This window comes from Ascaphus truei, chromosome 6 (genome assembly GCF_040206685.1).
Source record: "Ascaphus truei isolate aAscTru1 chromosome 6, aAscTru1.hap1, whole genome shotgun sequence".
NCBI lineage: Eukaryota > Metazoa > Chordata > Amphibia > Anura > Ascaphidae > Ascaphus > Ascaphus truei.
The window spans coordinates 83176970-83198169 of NC_134488.1; the positions used below are offsets into that span (position 1 = coordinate 83176970).

Consider the following 21200-nt stretch of genomic DNA (forward strand, 5'->3'; position numbering starts at 1 on the left):
CCTGTTCTGTTGGAAATCCCCTACTAACATCAAGCGGGAGACTCAGGAGTTCTGTTGCCTACAGGTGCACCACCAAACACACACGTAATGGGGGTTGGTTATTAAAATACCCGGGCCAATGTGAGATTGGGGGGGGGGGGGAACCCGTTACATATGTATTCAACAATCATGTAAAAACAGTGAAGGCTCAAATGATGGAGTGGGTAAATTATTGGGTGAGTGACTATCGCCACTGAAATCCTGAATCTCCTAAAGGCAACAGAAAAAATATGTATAACACACTTTGCTGTACCTCATTGGAAATAGGTATGATAAAGTTCAACATTCACCCTGATTCCTTGATAAAGCACCTTGTTGTGTGAAACGCGTTGGAGGGTTTATACCCCCTTGTTTGCTATGTCTGACTGACAATAAATTTATTTTTTACTTTTGTTACACCTGTGTCCCTGGGCAGTGCGCTGCTTTGTGCATGTTTTTGCATCTTTTTGGATCTTTTTTCATTTTGGCATGCTCTTGTCCTCACCTCCCATATCTGACATTATCTCCTCATTGTGTAAAGCCCTCTAAACTCAGACCTATCCCCCGTCAACCTCCCTCCTCTTTCCCTTCCTCTTGTGCCGTTTGGGATGCATGCTCCCTTTCTAACAAGTTCCTCTCTGTACACAACTTATTTTTCTCACACTCTCTTCTCCTTTTAGCTATAACTGAGACATCGCTCATGCAGTCTGACTCTACACTGGAACTACACTCTGCTATGGTGACTTTTCTTTCACCCACACTGCTCCCTGATGGAAGGGGTGGGGGTGTGGGGTTCCTTCTCTACTCAATCTGCCTCTATGGAATCCTTCCTATCCTTCCCTTCCTTCCTTTGTGACTCACACTGTCCAGCTTTTTTCTCCTCTCCCTCTCCATTTGGTAGTCATCTATTGCACACCTACCTCTACTTATCTCCTTCTGTCTTTCTCTCCCACTTAGAATCCTTGCTCTCCCTCTTTCTCTCCCCTGTTTTTCTCCTAGGGGACTTAAATTGCCATTGTAATGGGTTTCCCCCCCCCCCAATCGCAGATTATACTGTGTGGGTGCAGGAACATATATCGTTACTCAGTGTGGTGCACAACCTGTTGGCTCACAGGAGGGCTGAGCTTCCGCCATGGGGAACCTGGGGCAATTATACTATGGACAACCACTTACATTCGGTGCAGCGCCTCCACCTGCGATGGCTCCCACCAGAGGGGGAGTGGTTCCTCGCAGGACAACACAATAACTACATAGACAACATGTATATTAACCATAACCTTTTACTAACATGCATATGACACCTCACATTGATAATAACCTGTGTCCCTCTCACGAGGAGACACTAACCGTGACGTCTCGCTGGACGCTTCCCCAACACCATGTGATCCCACCCAGTGTCCAAAGAACCCCACCCAATGTCCCGCACTCTTGCAGAGAGTCAATGGGTGACTGCGCAGTCACTATTTAAGCTAAGGGCCCGGTGGTGCACTTAGGAATGTGTGATACCTGCCGAGCACTCCGGGGCTCGGGTCAGAAACTCTTCACAAAGGGTCAGTAGTAGGATGACGTCCTCTGATCCCCAACCGGACTCCTTGCACGTGGACCGCCAGGGAGGTCCCACTCTGGAGTATGGAAAATAGCTGAAGCGCTCAAATGCAGGTATATCTCAAAATGATAATAAGCCAGACCACTGTACCAGGGTACTAACAATTGATATAGTACCTATTGTGTCATATAATGGGTACTATCCTCCTGAAGACAGGTGGTGTGTGGTGCAACCCACTCACCATATGTCTCATTGGCAGGTTCCCCTGAAAAATATGCAAATACTCATACTTCCTTGAAAAAGAACGCTGCGACGTTCGAAATGCATTGGATGGGTCTTTTGCCACATTAAAGTGCCCTTTTAATCATTTTTTTGTTCTGGTTTTTTCCTGCTCCGTTTGTGCTGGTGCGCTTTTTGGTCTCCCTTTTCCCACTCTGGAGTAGTCTCTGTGGACCCCAACGTGGGTCCGGACCGCTTCACAGGAACAGCAGCAGCCGCTGTGTCCCTATCTATCTAAGTGGCACGCGCTATACTATAGGCCGTCCCTATAGTACAGCAACCTGTAGTGGCTTTGGGGAAACTCCTAGGGGCCTACAGGGGTTAATGACCTGTCCCACTCCCCTAACTCTCCAAGTCCCACTAATGCCTACGAGTCCCAGCGCCTACAGCAGCAAGCTGTAGCTCGCTGGATGCTGGCAGCCAACGTGCTGCGCAACAAGGTGCCTGCCTGTCAGACCTCACAGCACTGACCGCCGTGACCCTGACAAGGCAGCACTCTACACTAAGGACAGCGTCCCTATCTGGGGCCTCCCTCAGCAATTACCCACTACCCTAGTGGGGGTTTGGGGCCTACCTGGGGTGTGGGTACCTATAGGGCCGCAGGAGCTGCACTCGCTCCCCGCGCCCTTCCTTCCCTCACAGCTCCCCTGCTCCAATGGACTAACCTGAGTGACAGGGTCCCTCTCTCTAGAGCAGTCCCTGGCAACACTCTCTCTCAGAGGATACTCAGCTACCTCAGACCCTGGGTGTGCTGGCCTAGTACAGTGAGTCCTGGACTCCTGTACCCTACCTCCTTCCCTGGGCTGCTCCGGTCTCTGACTGCTACCTAACGTGCTCCAAGCCCGCCAAATGTATCTCTTCTGCAGGGACAGCTTAAGCCCTATTGGCTCCCTGGCATCACATGGGACGCGCAAGGGCTCTTGGGATCTGTAGTCCCAGCTCAGAGCCTTCCCTGGTAGGCTAGGGCTTCGCGGGCTTTCTATCCTCTGCCCTGCGCCTGCGCACGCTATAGGGGGGTGCCGTGACTCTCTCACTACTTTCCCTACTCTCGCGCGACCTTTCCCTAGCTCTGGGGCCTTACCTGCACCTACGCGATCACTGCGCATGCGCGAGACTGTCTTCAATGGCAGCGCCCTCTTCGCCGGCCACCGGGACCTTAGAGACGCGACCGCGGCCTTAGCAACGGCCCGATCGCGTCCCCGGCAACCGGCCGCATGCGGGGGAAGTCGCGTGGCTCCCTGCTCCAGCCCCCACCCTTGGAAGCAGCCGTCGGGTCCGTCGGCACCCACGACCGCGCTGCACCAAGGGAGGGGGGTCTCCAGGAGCCACGGGAGCTCCAGGTTACACCATATTGAATGCCTCTTAGGAAATCTCCAACTCTCGCTGACTTCCTTCACTACAAATGTATCCTATCCTGTTTCAACTCTGCCCTCAGGCTCAACCCTCTGTTCCCCAAGCTTAACATACCTACATTTCGGCACTAATCAACACTCACACGCCGACTCTTCTCAGTCTTTGACTCTCTATTCAGACCATCATCTGCTACCTGTTTTTCTTTCTCCATTTCATCTTAGAACTTTGCTGACTTTTCCAAGACAAAGGTAGATTCGATTTGTCAAGGCATCCCCTCTGTATCCTCCTCACATTTTACATCTCTTCCTAACTATCCTCCTGTCTTCCTCTATTTCCTCTGTAACAGAGACGGACGTGTCACTGCTAATCTCCTCTTCCCCCTTTACAACTTGCCCTCTTGCCCCCATTCCCTCCCATCTTCTCAAATCTGATCCCTACACTGACACATATTTTCAATGCCTCACTCTATTCTGCTATCTTTTCACCTCTTTCAAGCATGAAACCGTTATTCAAAAACAGCAAGCTTGACCCTACCTATCTCTTTAACTATTTCCCTGTCTCCCTCCTTCCTTTTGCCTCTAAACTCCTTGAACACCTTGTATTCTCTTGCTTGTACCATTTTCTCACCACCTATTCTCTCCTATATCCTTTACAATCTGGTTTCTGCAGCCTTTGATACTGTAGATCGTCCTCTTCTTCACATTCTCCATACCCGTGGTCTCCATAACAGAGCTCTATCCTGGATTTCTTCTTATCTCTCACATCATACTTTCAGTGTCTTGCTTGCTAACACCTACACCGCCTCTGTTAATCTTTATGTAGGCATACCCCCGGGGTCTGTCCTGGGACCTCTTCTATTTTCTCTTGACACACTCTCTCTAGATTACCTTATCACATCTCTTGTGTTCAAATATCCCCTCTATGCTGATGGCACACACATTTTACCATTTAACCCCTGACCTTACACATGCTGAACAGTCTCTGAATTTCTCTCTGCTATATAATCCTTGATGGCCCTCCGCTGACTCAAACCTAACATGTCAAAGACAGAGCTCCTCATTCTTTTCCCAAGCCTGGCCCTACGGTCCCTTCTAAATTACTGTTGGCAGTAGTATCATAAACCCAGTATAACAAGCACACTGCCTAGGTGTCACATTTGACTCCTCACTCACATTCTCCTCTCATACAGTATTCACAATGTAGTTAAACCCTATCCTTTATAACATTGCAAGGATAAGCTTTTTCCTCTGTTGCTCTACTTCTAAAACTTCAACGCAGGCCCTAATTATCTCCAGTCTCGACTATTGTAACCTTCTTCTGTCCGGCCTTCCTGCCTCTCACCCGTCTCCCCTACAATTTGTCCTAAATGCTGGTGCTAGATTAACTTTACTCCCTCCTAAATCTGTCTCAATGTCTCTCCTGCTAAACTATTTCTATTTGCTTCCTATTAAATCCTGTATTACTTTAAAAATTCTCCTCCTCTCTTTTAATACACTCTTCGGTCCCTCCTTACATCTCAACCCTGATTTCTCGCTATTCACCTGCCTGACTCTTGCATTCTCTTCAAGGATGTTTTCTGTCTAGCCTTTTTAATCTAAAATCCTCTCCCACCTAAAACCTCTCACTTACTGCCCAACACCTCTGGGATACCATTTCTCTCAAAATACGACTGGCTTACTCTTCTTCCACCTCTTTAACTAAATATATGTACACCTCCGCTGGCAAATACTATACATCGCATATGCATTGACCTTGGCCCCTTGCAGACACACTTACCAGAACACCCTCCTTCTGTCTCTGTAAACACTCCCACTTACCACTTATATTTTAAACTCTTTGGGGCAGGGACTCTTTTTCCTATTATTTTATGTTTAAAGCTTTTATTCCCATTGTGTGGTAATATTTTGTCACATACTGTAAAGCACTATATACCTGCATGGCGCTATATAAATAAAGATATACATAAAAACATACACCACAGGGCTGTTTTTGTGGTCAACTGAGTTCCAGCACCTTTTTTATAGGGATTAACAAAAAATAACCCACACAGAGATTATGAAAGTATTAGAAATAAAGCTAACATGGAAAGGATAAATTATATTTGTAACTATTTTTAAAATGTATTTAAAGTTGAATTATTTATTGCATAGACATGCAACCACAAATAAATTGTTTGAAAGGGATAAAGGGTGATGTTTGTAAATTATATTTGCATGCGCATTCACATCCACTCTTCCCTATTTTTCTTCTCCTTTATTTTTCATTACATAAATCATACCTAGAGAATATACTGTAAAAATGGTCTGTTGTGTTTTCAGAAATGTTTTTGTCGTTTAATAGGACATTTTTACAAACATATAATACTGAATAATTTCATATTATTTGTAATTAGCTTTTTAGGCCTGATTTTAACTGTAAATATACTGTATGTAAATATATCCTTAATACAGTAATCAAATCGTATCCTCAATCTTCAGGTAATTTGTTCCTTCATATTGTAGAAAACCATAGGAATTTTATTGTGTCTCCTAAGAACTGAAAGAAAAAAATCCAATTTATTGAGTTAAATGTACTGTATGTATGTATGTATATGTATATGTGTGTGTATATATATATATATATATATATATGTGTGTATATATATATATATATGTGTGTATATATATATATATATATATATATATATATATATATATATATATATATATATATATATATATATCATAGACCAAAAAGTTTTATCTGTTATATAATTTTTAAAGGAGGATAGGGATCCTTTTTTAATACAGTATTCCATTGGGTTTTTTTTAAATATTTTTTCTATTTTCTTTGCAGCTCTATTTTATTGTTTTATTAAAGGATTAAAATGTGCATCCCAATGTTTGTTGGTTTTCCTATTTGTGTCTTTATTGACTGCTATAAGAAGTAATTTTCTTAATTGAATGCTCTACTTTGAGCTTCTCTGATCATATTCTCTTTGTCAAAACTTATCTCTAAGAGTCTATGACTATTTATTATACAATGCATCATCGGAACAGTTCCTTCTAATAAGGACGAACTGTCCGTACAGTATAGTGAGGATGGGAAGTAAATCCCCAATAGGTGCTTCCAATATCCGGATAATGATTGCAATATAGCAAAACATCCAGGAAGTCATATATCTTCTAAGAAATTGGCGTGCAGTGTATAGGCATAGATGCTCACATTGTAGCCATAATATGGGATAACAAATAAGGGGTGAAGAGCCCCACAGTGAATGTGTGAAGTGAGCACTCAACAAAGTGAGCCCACCACACACCCACTAATGAGAGCAGGACACCTAAATCCCTAGGCTTGAGCAAATGAATCGCCTGGTAACTTAAACAGACTGCATAGCATTGAAGAAACTAATTCACTCACAGTTTGTAAATGTCCTGGAAAGTACAGCATGCCTCCTTCCGGTAATGGTAAATCACAGTGAAAAAGAGTGGTGGAGCACTGCCTAGAAAAATGAAGGGCTGGAGGCTGATAACAAATAAATTAAAAATGCTTTATTCAAAGAGTCTTTGATCAAGCGCTACGACAGCGCGAAACGCGTTAGAGAACCTGTTTTTTTGTAGCTCGGTCTCCTTGTGCCTTAGAATAAAGCATTTTTAATTTATTTGTTATCAGCCTCCAGCCCTTCATTTTTCGAGGCAGTGCTCCACCACTCTTTTTCACTGTCCATACAGTATGGTACACTTGACACCCATTTTGGATGGTGGTTACCAGATGCATGAATGTAAGTATTAGTCAATCTTTTTACAGAATGTTTTAATCTTAATCTCATTCTCATCAATAAAAATAAAAAGACCCAGAAATTCCAAGTTAGCTTTACTTGAGTTTAAAGTAAAATTTACATTTGTATCATTACCATTGAGATCCTTCAAAAAGGTCACAAGGGATTGTGTTACCACTCCATATAAAAATAATATCATCAATATACCTTTACCAGAGCACCATATTCGCACCGAGCAGACATTTGGACTCAATAGTATCATGTTAATATTTTCCCATGAAAGTATTGGCGAAGCTCGGTGGGGTTATATACTAAACAAAATTTCTTTATGTACCCCATGTTAACTAATAAGATACAACTATTATCAAGCTACTGCTGCTACCATAGAGTAATTGAGTAGCAGTGTATTTCATTACATACTGCTTTCATTAAGCTTTGGTATTTTTATGTACTTATATACCTCTGCTAATCTGCTGAATGGATACTTTGACTGCCAGTTATAAATACAATATATTTAGGATTTCCATTCACCAGTCATATATTCGGTGGATGGATATCTCACAGTGGCGTAACTACCATGACGCTAAACCCCACAATGAGGGGGGGTCCGACTGCACAGGAGATCGGTCTCAGGATGCCAGACGCTGCTGCAGCTCTCTGCTTGATGCAGGGGCAGGCAATAACTCACAGGCAATTCCTCTTCCCCCTGCCTGTTTCCCCACCCCCGCATGGCTGAGCAACAGCACAACAGTGATCCAAACAGCCCAATCAGCCCTGGTAATATTCTTAGAGGGGAAGGAAGTGTGTGTGTGTGGTTGTGTGTGGAGGTGTGTGTGTGTGTGTGTGTGTATGTGTGGAGATGTGTGTGCATGTGTAGGGAGGTGTGGAAGTGTGTGGAGGTACGTGTCTGTGGTTGTGTGTGAGGGGAGGGGGGAAATTGTGTGTGGGACTGTGTGAGAGAAAGTGGAGGTGGGGAAAGGGAGGTAGAGTAAAAGGGAGTGAGACAAGGGGTGTGAGGGGGCAGTGAGGGAGGAGGGAAATACAATGAGGGGAGAGGGAGGGGGAGAAAAATACATAGGGGGAGGGAGAGAAATACATGGAATGGAGGGAGATAAATGCATGGGGGAGCGAGAGATATTTATGGGGGGTAGTGAAAAGGAGGGAGAGATACATGGGGGAAATACATGGGGGGGAGTGTGAGGGATGGAGAGCAATACCTGGGGGTGAACATTTGGGGGTGAGAGAGAAATACATGGGAGGGAGAGAAAAAATGGGTGGGAGGGGGATAAATATATGGGGGAGTGGGAGGAAGAGAAATACATGGAGGGAAGTGTGGGAGAGGGAGAGAAATACATGGGGGGAGGGTGAGTAGAAAATGGATGGGAGGGAGAGAAATACATGGGAGTGGAAGGGATATAAATACATTTAGGAAAGAGTGGGGGAGGGAGAGAAATACATGAGGGGAGGGAGAGAAACACATGGGGGGAGGAAGAGAAATACATGGGGGGAGCTTGGGGGGGGGGGAGAAATACAGGGGGGAAGTGTGAGGAAGGGAGAGAGATACATGGGGGAGTTTGGTGTGGGAAAGAAATACATGTGGGAAGTGTGAAGGAAGGAGAGAAATACATGGGGGAAGAGAAATAAATGCTGGGAAAGAAATAAATGGACGGGAGGGAGATAAATACATGGGGGGGGATATTTGGGGTGAGAGAGAAATACATGGGGGGAGTGTGAAGGAGGGACAGAAATACATTAGGGGGAGTGTGAGGAAGTGGGAGAAATACATGGGAAGGAGGGAGGGAGGGATAGGAATACATGGTAGGGAGAGAAATACATGGGGGTAGGGAGATAAATGCTTGGGGGGAGTGAAGATTTGAGAGCAAGGTTGTGTGTGAGGGGGGGGGATGCTCACAAGCCCACCAACATGTGGAACCCTGGTGGAAACATTTTATTTTATTCTAGGTGGGCCCTTGAAATTGTTTGCAGAGGGCCCAAAAATGTAGTGACGCCACTGCATCTCTATCTCTTTTCTGAGCTGGAATCGGGGTCAGGTGGGGGCTCATTGCAGGGAGCGCCTCTTCCTCCTCCTGCTGGAGGAGTAAGATACACTTATTTTTATTTTTGTGGATAGACTAGAAACTGAGAGCTTAATAAGCAATACAGATTTTTATTCCACAGAGATTTTCACTGCAGACAATCCCCAATTTGTTTTACTTTTCAATACCATTAAAATATTGGTTTTATTAATGTTCATCTACTCATTACTACATATCGGAGATAGTTCTCTCCAGCCCTAGGGCTTCCATGATCTAGTATAGCCTCACATGCAACATTTGACTTAGCCTATCTATAAATTATTACTCTACTGCCACAGCTAGGGTACCTTGAGTGCACATAGAGTTCAGGGCTTTCCTGACATCTCCCCACTTTTGGAGATTTTTCTTGGAAAGGATTCTCTTTAATTATATTCCTTAGTGCACCAACCCTAACCTTCACTATGTATCCAAGGTAGAGCGGGTATCACCACATCCCTGTTCTTTAAGTCATTCAACCTGCATGCAGAGCAGTACTTTACTTCCAAATTGTAAAAGTGTGTTCTGCAAAGCAATTAAACATTGCTAAACTCGAGGTACATTTTATTTACAAATTGAAAAGTTTATTTGCCCAGAGTATTATTTATTTTGAGCTTTAAAAAAAATGTTGTATTTCAGAGGTTTAATTCCTTTCTCCTTTATGGAAGCTCAGGATGACCAGATGCAAAGTTTGCCACAATTAATGCTACAGTACTAATGCTTGGATTATTGTTACTTCTTGGAAGTACACCTTGTCCAGTATTTTTGAAATGGTGCCACAAACTTGCACCTTGATGGGATGTGGCGCCCTTGGCTTTATAGAAATGTGGCTTCTATTCAAGAATGATATTCTAGAGAACCTCTCGAGGGGCACTGAAGTTTCACCTGGGAAGATTATCTTCAAACGTTTTACCACAGTCCATCCAAGAACGAGCCTGATCAACTCTCTTCTGTTTATTATCATCCATGATCTAAGGGTAAATACTGCAACAATAGGGAAAAGGCTCATTAATAACAATAAAAGTCTGGTGAACAAAAATCCCAATGTCTTATAAAATCTAAGAAGTGTACAATGTTATTCACATTGTACATTTTTGTTATGAGAAAATTGATGTAAGCAAATTCACTAATAAGATGTAATCTCTTAGAGAGGTGAACAACAAATCCTCCACAACTGGTCTTGTCACGTGCACAGAACTTGGAAAGTGGTTGTAACAAAAAGTGTTACAAAGTACTACTGACCTTTGAGAATTGTAAAGTACGTGAAAAATTCAGAGATTAAGGTTTTAGCTTTGACAGTTAATTACTGTGTAAAAGGGATGAAAAAGTTATTTTTCACAGTGCTGTCTGGATAACACTGTGTTGTCAAATCCTGACAGATTTACTGATACAACATGACATGCTTCAACAGTAGAAATTAGTGGATACGGTAGTACAGATGTAGCAGTTGTTATTGCTCATGCTGACGCCCTGCAGTGGGACTCACCGCACAAGAAGAAATATAGGCCATTTAATAGCATTATATGAATACAACATAGAGACTAGGCTATTGCACCTGCTGGCAAGTACCAGTGGTTAGAATAATAGCTGTTACCATACATCAGCATACTGTATACAGTATACTGAAACTGTGCACTGGAATCCTTTCCCATGTCAGCTCCCTGTTAAACCAGCTCCCCTTCGAACAGATCTTTTGTTTCTGTTTGTTAGTGACAAAAGAGCTATCATTCTCCACCTAATTAGATTACTGTGAAGGACCAGCAATTCTTGAATGTGCATGTGTTTTAAAGCAGATATGCCCTGTGACACTTTTTGATCTTGTTAAGTGAAAAATCTGCATATTGACTGACAGAGTCATTATAAACCTGAGGTTGTATAGTACAGCAGTCTATAAACATTGTTTAAATAATTTGATAACTGTTATTAATTAGATAACTATTAAAATGTTTTTACATATTATAAACGTTATTCTTACTTGTGTAGACTACAGTTAATGTGAAACAAGAAAGTAGTAGAGTGTCAAATTAACACTAATATAGTATATTACCTGGTGATGCCAAAACGCAATCCCAGCTCTCTTCTCGTTATTCGGATACTTCTCTCTGATATTTTCAAGCCATGCTGATTTTGGAGAATTGCTCATCATTTTCTCTACTCAGTTCCTCCACTAGATTCTTCCCAAACATGCACCTACGGTAAAAACACCAATATAGCATGAAATGTTTCGCAAAATGTACAAAAGAAAAAGCATACCGTATAACCAAAACCTCAGATGTTAAAGAAATTTCAGTTAGTGTAGCAATACAGTTCTTACCCTTTGTAAATTGGAACGAGTGACATTTCTTTCTCTTCTTTCACCGTTGGCATGGTAACAGATAGCATGCAGAGACACCTTCACACTGCACTGGAGAAGCCACTGTTGAATCTGTCTCGTAATTTTTCCTTCTTTTCGCATAATAACACGTTTGTTGCTAAAGTCTTTTATTCATTTTCTATGTCATGATAAAGAAAATAACAATAAGAGCAGGTACTAAATAAATTAGATTAGGATTGAGACTCAGCGAGAGCTGAGGAACATCGTGGTAAGTTACACTATGCCAAAGGTGAGAATGCTTCTGTGTAATGCCTCTATCTGCACAAATCAAAGAGACCCTGTTACATTATAGTAATTAACCAATTAGATGTTGAGACGCTTTAACACTCTACCAATTGAAAAGGTTAAAAAGGTTATGTGGGTACCACAATTAATAATACATCTGTACACCACATACTAGATGTAGGCTATCACAAAAATCTTCTCACAATAACGATATTAAGTAATTTATCGCGATAATGATATTTATTGTGATAAATATCAAATGGAAAACAAAAAATCTAAAGTCATCAAAAACTGTTCCAGGTCATTTTTTTGTGAAATATACTGTAATTCTTATATAAAAAATGCATCTTAATAAATGTAAAATAGCAAATACATTTTAGTACTGTATATCTTTATTTTACAAATATAATATTTTTAAATTAAAGTTATTTTACACTAAATTGACTATAACCACAGTAAAGTCCACTTTTCTTCTCCATGCACATCATTAGCAGTACTCTTTTAAATACAATTAAGGTGAATGAGGGAGTGGGGTCAATGGACATGTGGAATGTGGGGGTTAGGAGGGATGGGGGGTGGATAAGGTCAAGAGGTGTGGGGGAGGAAGGGGTCAAGAGGGTGGAGGGGATAAAGGGGCATGAGGGGAACAGGGAGCTAAGGGGCATGTGAGAAGAGGGGAATAAGAGGCATGGGGGGGGGGAGGAAAGGGGTTAAGAGGTAGGGGAGAGACTAAGAGAATCCTTCACATATTGCAGCCCACTCCGGATTCCATAAACCAGCAGAAGCAGCAAAAAGGGAGGAGTGAAGGGAAGCTCTGTTATTCTGAATCTAAAGCATGCGAGCATACAAGCATGCCTATGACTCCAGCAGCCAGCAGACCATAAAACCGCCGTAATAAACAATGGTAAGTATTGAGTTACAGCCTATTTTTATTACTGTGCTACCGGTATGTTGCCGAACACTACCACTTACTGTATACTTCGCTCTTAACTTAGCTGAAGAGGAATACTGCAAGGTTCTACCAGCCCAAAGTTGTGCGCTCACCCTCTGCATGGAAATAGAGAACTGGTGCCTATTACAAGAACCCGAAAAAGGATACCTGTGAGGACTCGCCAAGCAACCAAGACAGGGGAAGGGAATAAACAACCCAGAGTGAAACAGGATGAACAATAGACCAAGACCTTGATGGTGAATAAAGACTAGAGGCAAGACCCTTACACTGTGCTAATATCCACTGATACCGCTGTACCAGATGATACAAATTTTGCCTCTACTGGATTTTGGTTCAGTGAGAGCATAGCCTTGACCTCTGGTTTTGAGCAGTGCCTATCCTCACCACCACCTTGGACCAGGAACTTGACTGTGAGAGCATGACAGAGGTTGCTCCAGAGGTTCCTCATGAAGAAGACAGATTTTTGGCAGCCTCCTGTGACAATGATATGGACACTTCAATCCAGATAATTCCACAGTGCTGCAAAAAAAAGAAGTAAAACAGCTATGACAGGAACAGTTCAATTTTAAAAATGGGTGTTTCAAGGGGTAACAATGCTCCTTTAAAAACAGGAAGCGACCCCCAGGGTTAAGGTAGGATATAGGATCAATGATCTGAACCAAGCGACAGTATTGAAGGAGGATAGCGATGTTGAAATCACAGGCTGGGGTCGAGGCAGGCATCAGAGAACCAAAGTTGTGGTCACAGGGTGGCAGCAAAAAAATCAGACAGGATCATAGGCTGTGGTCAAGGCAGGCTGAAAGCAAACAGGATAAAAGCTGGAGACTTACAGAAACCAATAGGAAACCATGCTCTTGCAACCTCCTGGATGAAGTTAAGATGACCACTACACACTCAGTGTGGGTGGAAGTGTAAAGTCAAGCACTGGAATCAGCTCATGCACACAAACTTACATAGTTACATAGTTACATAATAGATGAGGTTGAAAAAAGACGTACGTCACTCAAGTTCAACCTATACTAAATTTAGACAACAGATACTTTATCCTATATCTATACATACTTATTGATCCAGAGGAAGGCAAACAAAAAACCCCAGAGTCATATCATCCAATGATATCTCATAATGGGGAAAATAAATTCCATCTTGACTCCAAGAATTGGCAATCGGATTAATCCCTGTATCAACATCCTTTCCATGTATACTTATTTGGTATATCCCTGTATACCTTTCCTAACTAAAAAGATGTCCAACCTTTTTTTGAACAAATCTATTGTACTGTATCTGCCATCACAGTCTCCATGGGTAATGAATTTCCCATTTTAACTGACCTTACTGTAAAGAACCCTTTCCTTTGTTGCTGGTGAAATCTCCTTTCCTCCAACCTAAGGGATGGCCCCCTGTCCTTTGTACTGCCCGTTAGATGAATAGTTATTTTGAAAGCTCCCATTATTGTCCCCGAATATATTTGTATATAGTTATCATATCCCCTCTTAGACGCCTCTTTTCTAATGTAAATAAATCTAAATTAGCTAGCCTCTCCTCATAAGTTAGATTGTCCATTCCTTTTATTAATGTGGTGGCTCTTCTCTGCACTCTCTCTAGTTCCATAATGACTTTTCTTAGGATTGGTGCCCAAAATTGTACTCCATATTCAAGGTGTGGTCTTACTAATGCTTTGTAAAGGGGCATAATTATGTTTACTTCCCTTCCATCCATTGCCTGTTTGATGCAAGATAAGATCTTGTTTGCCTTTGCAGCTACTGCATGACTTTGGGCACCATTACTATGCCTGCTGTCTACAAGCACTCCTAAATCCTTCACCATCAAGGATTCCCCCAATTTATCCCCATTTAATTTGTCATTTGCCTTTTTATTCTTGCATCCCAAATGCATAACCTTACATTTATCTGTATTAAACTTCATCTGCCATTCATCTGCCCACGTTTACAATCTCTCCAAGTCCTTCTTAAGAGAAATTACATCCTGCTCTGATTCTACTACCTTACACAATTTAGTATCATCAGCAAAGATGGAGATTTTGCTCAAAGGTCATTAATAAACAATTTAAAAGCAGGGGCCCAAATACCAATCCCTGAGGTACTCCACTCACGACTTTAGCATAACCTGAAAAAGTTCAATTTATGACAACCCTCTTTTGTCTGTCCTTTAAACAGTTTTCAATCCAGGGGCATATATTATTACCGAGTCCAATTTTCTTTATTTTGTACACCAACCTCTTGTGTGAAACTGTATCAAAAGCCTTTGCAAAATCTAAGTAGATCACATCAACTGCATTACCCTGGTCTAAATTCCTACTTACCTCCTCAACGAAACAAATAAGGTTAGTTTGGCATGATCTATCCTTCAGAAATCCATGCTGACTATTACTAATAATTTTGCTTTCCATTAGGTATTCCTGAATATTATCCTGTATTAAACCTTCAAGTAGTTTCCCCACTATTGAAGTCAGGCTTACAGGTCTGTAATTCCCCGGTTGTGATCTAGCTCCCTTTTTAAATATAGGCACCACATCTGCTTTACGCCAATCTTGTGGTACTGAGCCTGTGGAAATGGAGTCCTTGAATATTAAATATAATGGTTTGGCTATTACTGAGCTTAACTCCTTGAGAACTTTTGGATGTATGCCATCGGGGCCAGGTGCCTTATTTACTTTAATTTTTTCAAGTCGCTTATGAACATCCTTCCTAAGTTAACCAATTGTTCATTAATATGGAGGGTGTGGCTTCCTCCTGCGGCACTACTATTGAACTTGATTCTTCCCTGGTAAACACAGAGGCAAAGATTTTGTTTAATACCTCTGCTTTTTCCTTATCTCCGATAATCTGCCTACCCATCTCACACTGAAAGGGTCCTATATTTTCTATTCTCTTTATTTTGTTATTAGGGTACTTTAAGAACATTTTAGGGTTGACCTTACTTTCTATTGCAATCCTTTTATCATTATCCATTTTTGCTAATTTGATTGCCCTTTTGCAATTTTTGTTACATTCCTTATAATTCTGATACGATGTCTCCGTCCCTTCTGACTTTAAAGAATCTAAATGCCTTCCTCTTCTTGTCCATTTCCTGCCCTACCTGTTTATTTAGCCACATTGGTTTTGACTTATTTCTTTTATACTGATTACCCAAGGGTATACACTGATAAGTGTGCTTTTCTAACAATGTTTTAAAGACTGCCCATTTATCTTCTACATTTTTCGCTGCAAAAACATCATCCCAGTGTATTACTTGTAGATTAGACCTCAGTTTATTAAAATCTGCCTTTCTAAAGTTTAAGGTCTTTGTTGAACCCAAGTAATCTGGGTTTTTTTTAAATGAAACCATGTTACGATCACTGTTACCCAAATGTTCCAGGACTTGAATATTTGTTATTACTTCTACATTGTTTGATATGACCAAATCCAGTACTGACCCTCTCCTAGTTGGTTCTTCAATAATTTGGGTCACATAATTGCCTTTAAGCACCCCCAAAAACCTGTTTCCTTTTGTTGTAATGCTAATCTCATTGCCCCAGTCTATGTCTGGATAATTAAAATCCCCCATTATGCAAACATGACCCAGTTTTGATGCCTTCTCCATTTGCAAAAGTATTTTAGCTTCCTCAATCTCACAGATATTTGGTGGTTTATAGCATATTCCCACAAACATTTTCTTTATACTTTTACCTCCACTGCTAATTTCTATCCACAAAGTCTCTACATTTTCATCATTCCCTTCCTAAACATCATCCCTTATAAAAGGTTTTAGATCCGGTTTAACATATAAACATACTCCACCTCCCCTTCTATTTGTTCAATCCTTCCAAAAAAGTGAATAACCCTCTAAATGAACTGTCCAGTCATGAGTTTCATCCCACCATGTTTCAGTAATGCCTATGATATCAGGTAAAGAGTTGGGGTGCTCAAACCCGCAGCAACTACATCCAATAACATAAATAATATAGCCCCTGGAGATACCAGTGGGAGTGGGTAGGCAAATGTAGACTTGTAAGTATCACAATGACAACAGTCAGACTTAACTATAACAGTCTAAACCAATAAGCCCCACTCACGTCATCTCCAGGGTTTCTCTGCCGGCGTGCAAGCCAAGAAGGATCCAGAATCCAGATATGTCCAGTAGAAAAAACGAATGGCGCACAGCCAGGGAGGTCCCTGTCTGTGTCCCCCAAGGGGGTGAATTTGTCTCCTACTATGTTGCAATAAAGAAAAAGTTTTTTATTCCACACCTGACTCCCTGGCTGTGCGCCATTCGTTTTTTCTAATGCCTATAATATCATACCGCTCCCTTGCAGCTATTAATTCAAGCTCCCCCATTTTATTTATCAGGCTTCGTGCATTAGCAAGCATGCATTTAAGTTTTGTTTCAGCCTATACTATTATCTTTTCTGCTCCTTCCTTTCTGCTCCCACTTGGTTTAGTCTTTAGTAGTTTTCTAGTAATATCTGTATTTACTATGGGTGTCCCTCTTGGATTCAGACTGTGCCAAAGCATCACACAAGGGACTTTAGTGAGTTAAAATGTATGCTCAGTGAGGCACTAACATTACATGGGACAAAAAAATCACGAGAGGCACAGCATGACTACAGAGCCCATTTGATGAGTATTCCCACCTGACACCTCTGCAACCACTGCGAACATTGACAACACTGTAAATGCCACTGTTGGGGAACCCATGGACCACAGAATCCTGAGGTTACATGGGGGTAAATTAGCACTGCACAGGAAGAAAGAACCGTCCTATCACCGGATGAAGAATTGTAAGACATTCCCTTGGCAGTACTGACAAAGTACGCCACCTCTGACAAAGCGCCTCCACGAAACGTAAGTCAGGTGGGAGGCGGAGCCTGATTGACGTCACGACGCTCATGCATTGCAGCAAGGGTGAGAGGCACATTTCACTACCGTACAGATTACCAAGTCTCCACATCGCAGGTCTGATACAATATTGTTTCTTATTCTGCTACATAAGTTGTTACTGCTGTTGTGAACTCAACCGGCTGGCAGTATGTTACTTTCAGATCACAGGTACATTATAACTATATCGTATACATGAAGATTGTGATGAACCGCGACGTATATACTGTACAGACCCAGCTACAACTGTCTCTGTGGTCATAGACGGTTCCATTTAATGCTGATGACAATCACGATTGATTTATTATCAGGGAGCTCTTACTCACACCCTAACTGTATCCATTATTTTGCTCCTAATAGTAGACTTTTTGTTGCACTAGCAAGTCATATGTTATTACCCATAGGTTTTTACCCTGCTGTATATCAGTCTTGTATCTCTATACAAGGGATGTCTTTACCATTAGGTTACTTATTCTTTAAGAGGCTATAACTGGATACAAACTTGATTCGTGCCTCTAGGCCTGTTAACACATTTTGTGTGCCTATAGTCCATATGTTATTAACCATAAGATTCTATCTTGCTGTACAGGTATATCAGTTGTGTATATCTATACTAGGGACTTTTTCACCATTAGGTTAATTATTCTTTAAGAGGCCATAACTGGATACAAACTCTGATTCGTGCCTCTAGGCTTGCTAACAAATTTGTGTGCCTATATTATAGGAGTGGTGAATGATTATATTAACTACTATATATATATAGAGAGAGAGAGAGAGAGAGAAAGCGGTCCATACGGTCCAAAAGCGGAGCACAGCTACAGCGAAGGAAACGGGGGCTACAAACCAGCGAACATCTTAAAAATCCTATATATATAGTGTTTATTTGTAGAGCGTATGGGAGCATGCACGCGTGACCCATTATTAAAGGTTTACATATCAGTCCGCACGCTACAGTACCTGTTCAACTATATACAGGTTTTTAACACTATTAATGTTCAGTCTTGCATTTACGTTATACATATCCTTTGATCGTGCTAGACTGTTAGCACATAGCCTGAATTTTCATCTACATCAGAGTCACTCCACTCCCCATTTATTGCTCTATTTACAATCAATATCGTGCAATTGAGTGCTTCATTATTCACAAGTGCTACTCCCTCACAATAGATCTATTGGACATTTTTTTGGACACAGCTTTTGGACATTTATTTTTCCTCCATTTATTCAATCCATTTGTATTGACACATTGATATTTATGCTTTATCTGTATTTGTATATCTGTTTGTCCAGCAACCAAGCTTTTTTTGCCTTTATTAAATTTCCTTTATTTTTAACAGCTACATAGGATTGCGCTTTTTTCTTTCTAATTTTTTTTAGGATAGGCATATCTTTTTAGAGCTGCATCCCAATGGGTCATTTCCCTTTGATCAGTGTCTGATATTCTTTATACACTAATATTAATTTTATTTATCACTCAATAATTTTCACCTAGTGTTAGTCCTTGATTTGTTTTTGTTTTTTTTATAAATATATATATGTAGTTGTAGTTAATTTCATTGATTGTTTTTCATTTGGTGCAGGTGTGTTTTTAGTCACTGGTGGGGTTATATTAAGGGGTCTGGATTAGTCACTGGTTGCACTGCCCTGAGGAAGGTCCCACTCTGAGGACCGAAACGTTGGCTGCCCTGTGTTGTTAATACACTTTATTTACTTCATTATATTGCGGTGTGCTGTCTCTTTGTTACCTGGATTTCCCTAGTTACCCTGTACATGTTTCTATATGGGACGAGCATCTGCCTTCATTTGAGAAACCGTGAGTGCAAACTATTTTTTCATTGACTATTACTTATGAGTTCTGCACCTGACAATTTAACTGTGTCTCTCTGGCTACCGCGAGCCTTTGAGGAACTTTTTTACTAGTCATATTACTTTATTCGATACACTTAATCTTGGATAATTTTTCATGGAAGAATTTGCAGATTTTGCAGGGATTTTTTCCACTTTATCTGACACTGCAGGCTATAGTGATGCGGAGATAGCCAGTATCCGTTACATGGAGTCTTTTGAATCGGTGCTGGGACCAGACAAACCGGTGGACATTTATAATGATCTTGTTAAACGAAAAAAACGCGAAGTGGATTTTTTTCTCCATGGAGTAACGCTATCACATTATCACAAAGAAAAATTACTCCTGCGTGGTTTTAGAATCAAGAACCAGCCCACGATTGGGTGTAGTGATCCAGACTTTTGCAAGAAATGGATTGCTATTCTCAATAAGTGTTCATTCGACTTAACAATTTTGGTGATTGAGCAATCCAGCAAGGAAATTGTTAAACTGAAAGGGACACGCTAACTGCAGACACAGGCACTAATTGGACTGACAAAATCCAGACCACCATTGACAGCTACAGAGACAATTTGATCAAATACAAAAAAGAGAAATTACGTCTCGTCAAAGCGGATTTCAAAGAGCGCAAGGTGTACCACTGGCTGCTTGGCCTGGGTGAAACAACGGTGGGCAGAGGCGGACAGAGATGGAATCCGTCGCGTGCACAATGAGCCCAGACAGCCTACAGGTCGGGTTTTGCAACTAGTGATACATACCTCTCTGACAACACGGAAAGTTCCGCTCAGGATCCTTTTTTAGGACCAACCGGCAGTGGTTACGCAAAACCGCCGCTCCCCGAATCCGGCGCCAGGGACCAGTCAGGAGGGGTGGCAGAAAATCGACGTTATACCGAGCGAGAAAACAGGAAAGGAAGAGGCTCGAGGGGGTATCGGATGGCACGGTAATCTACAATCTCACGGACCTCTCACTTACCCCTGCTCAACTTAGTGTTCTACATAAAGGGTTAAGCTTTGTTCCCACAAATTCTCAAAACTGCTTCAATTGGGAGGTGGACATGTACAGGTTCAATCGCCAGCACAGACTTAAGGACTTTTTCATCAAATGAGGCCTGACATTCGGTCTGATGTCAAGACCTTCAGAACCAAGAGCAATTTTGACCCGCAAACGGGCAATTCTAGTATTGCAGCATTCATGAATGTTCTGGACAAAGAGACTAGCAGCCGCATTAAAAAACATCAAACCAGTTATCACAATATCACACGGGATGGGAAATTGGCCATTGACGCATTGAAGAACAACACAGATTATCATAAACTGAGCCGCGGACAAAGGGGGCGGGATTGTGATCCTTAAATATGCCTACTACACGCAAGAGATAAAACAACAATTGGCGAATGCGATTCATTACAGACGCTTACCTGGGGACCCAATGGTGGAATACAAGAAGGAGATTGATTCGGTTATACAGATGGGGATCACTAACAGCTGGATTTCTGAAGAGACGGGCACGTTTCTTGTACAGGATTATCCGAGGACACCAGTCCTGTATACTTTGCCCAAAATACACAAATCTCTGACTGCACCACCTGGCAGGCCTATCATCTCAGCCAGAGGGTCCCTATGCCATCCACTTTCCCAATTCGTGGACTTTTATCTCCAGCCAATGGTTCTGGGCATAAGTACCTATGTAAAGGACACCACGGATTTCATTTTGCAGATTAATGATATCCAAATGGAGACTACTGACTGCATCCTAGTAACCCTGGACGTTGGCAGCTTATACACCAACATCCCTCACAAGGAAGGTGTGGATGCTATCCGGGCTAAATTCAACGCCTATACACTGCACACCAGTCCACCTGTCGAGTACTTGTTGTTGCTTATAGAGATCATTCTTA

General features: G+C 41.7%; 1 long non-coding RNA gene across 1 annotated transcript in view; it reads right to left on the reverse strand.

The window, feature by feature from the left end:
- Window positions 1-8489: 8489 nt before the first annotated feature.
- The window catches only part of LOC142496501 (uncharacterized), a 154152-nt gene continuing 141441 nt past the window's right edge, over window positions 8490-21200 (reverse strand). Inside the window, exons 3-5 of the long non-coding RNA XR_012802022.1 lie at window positions 11340-11517; window positions 11073-11215; window positions 8490-10009 (exon numbers count right to left, since the gene is read on the reverse strand). This is a non-coding gene — a long non-coding RNA (uncharacterized LOC142496501). The remainder of the gene's footprint in view (window positions 10010-11072; window positions 11216-11339; window positions 11518-21200) is intronic.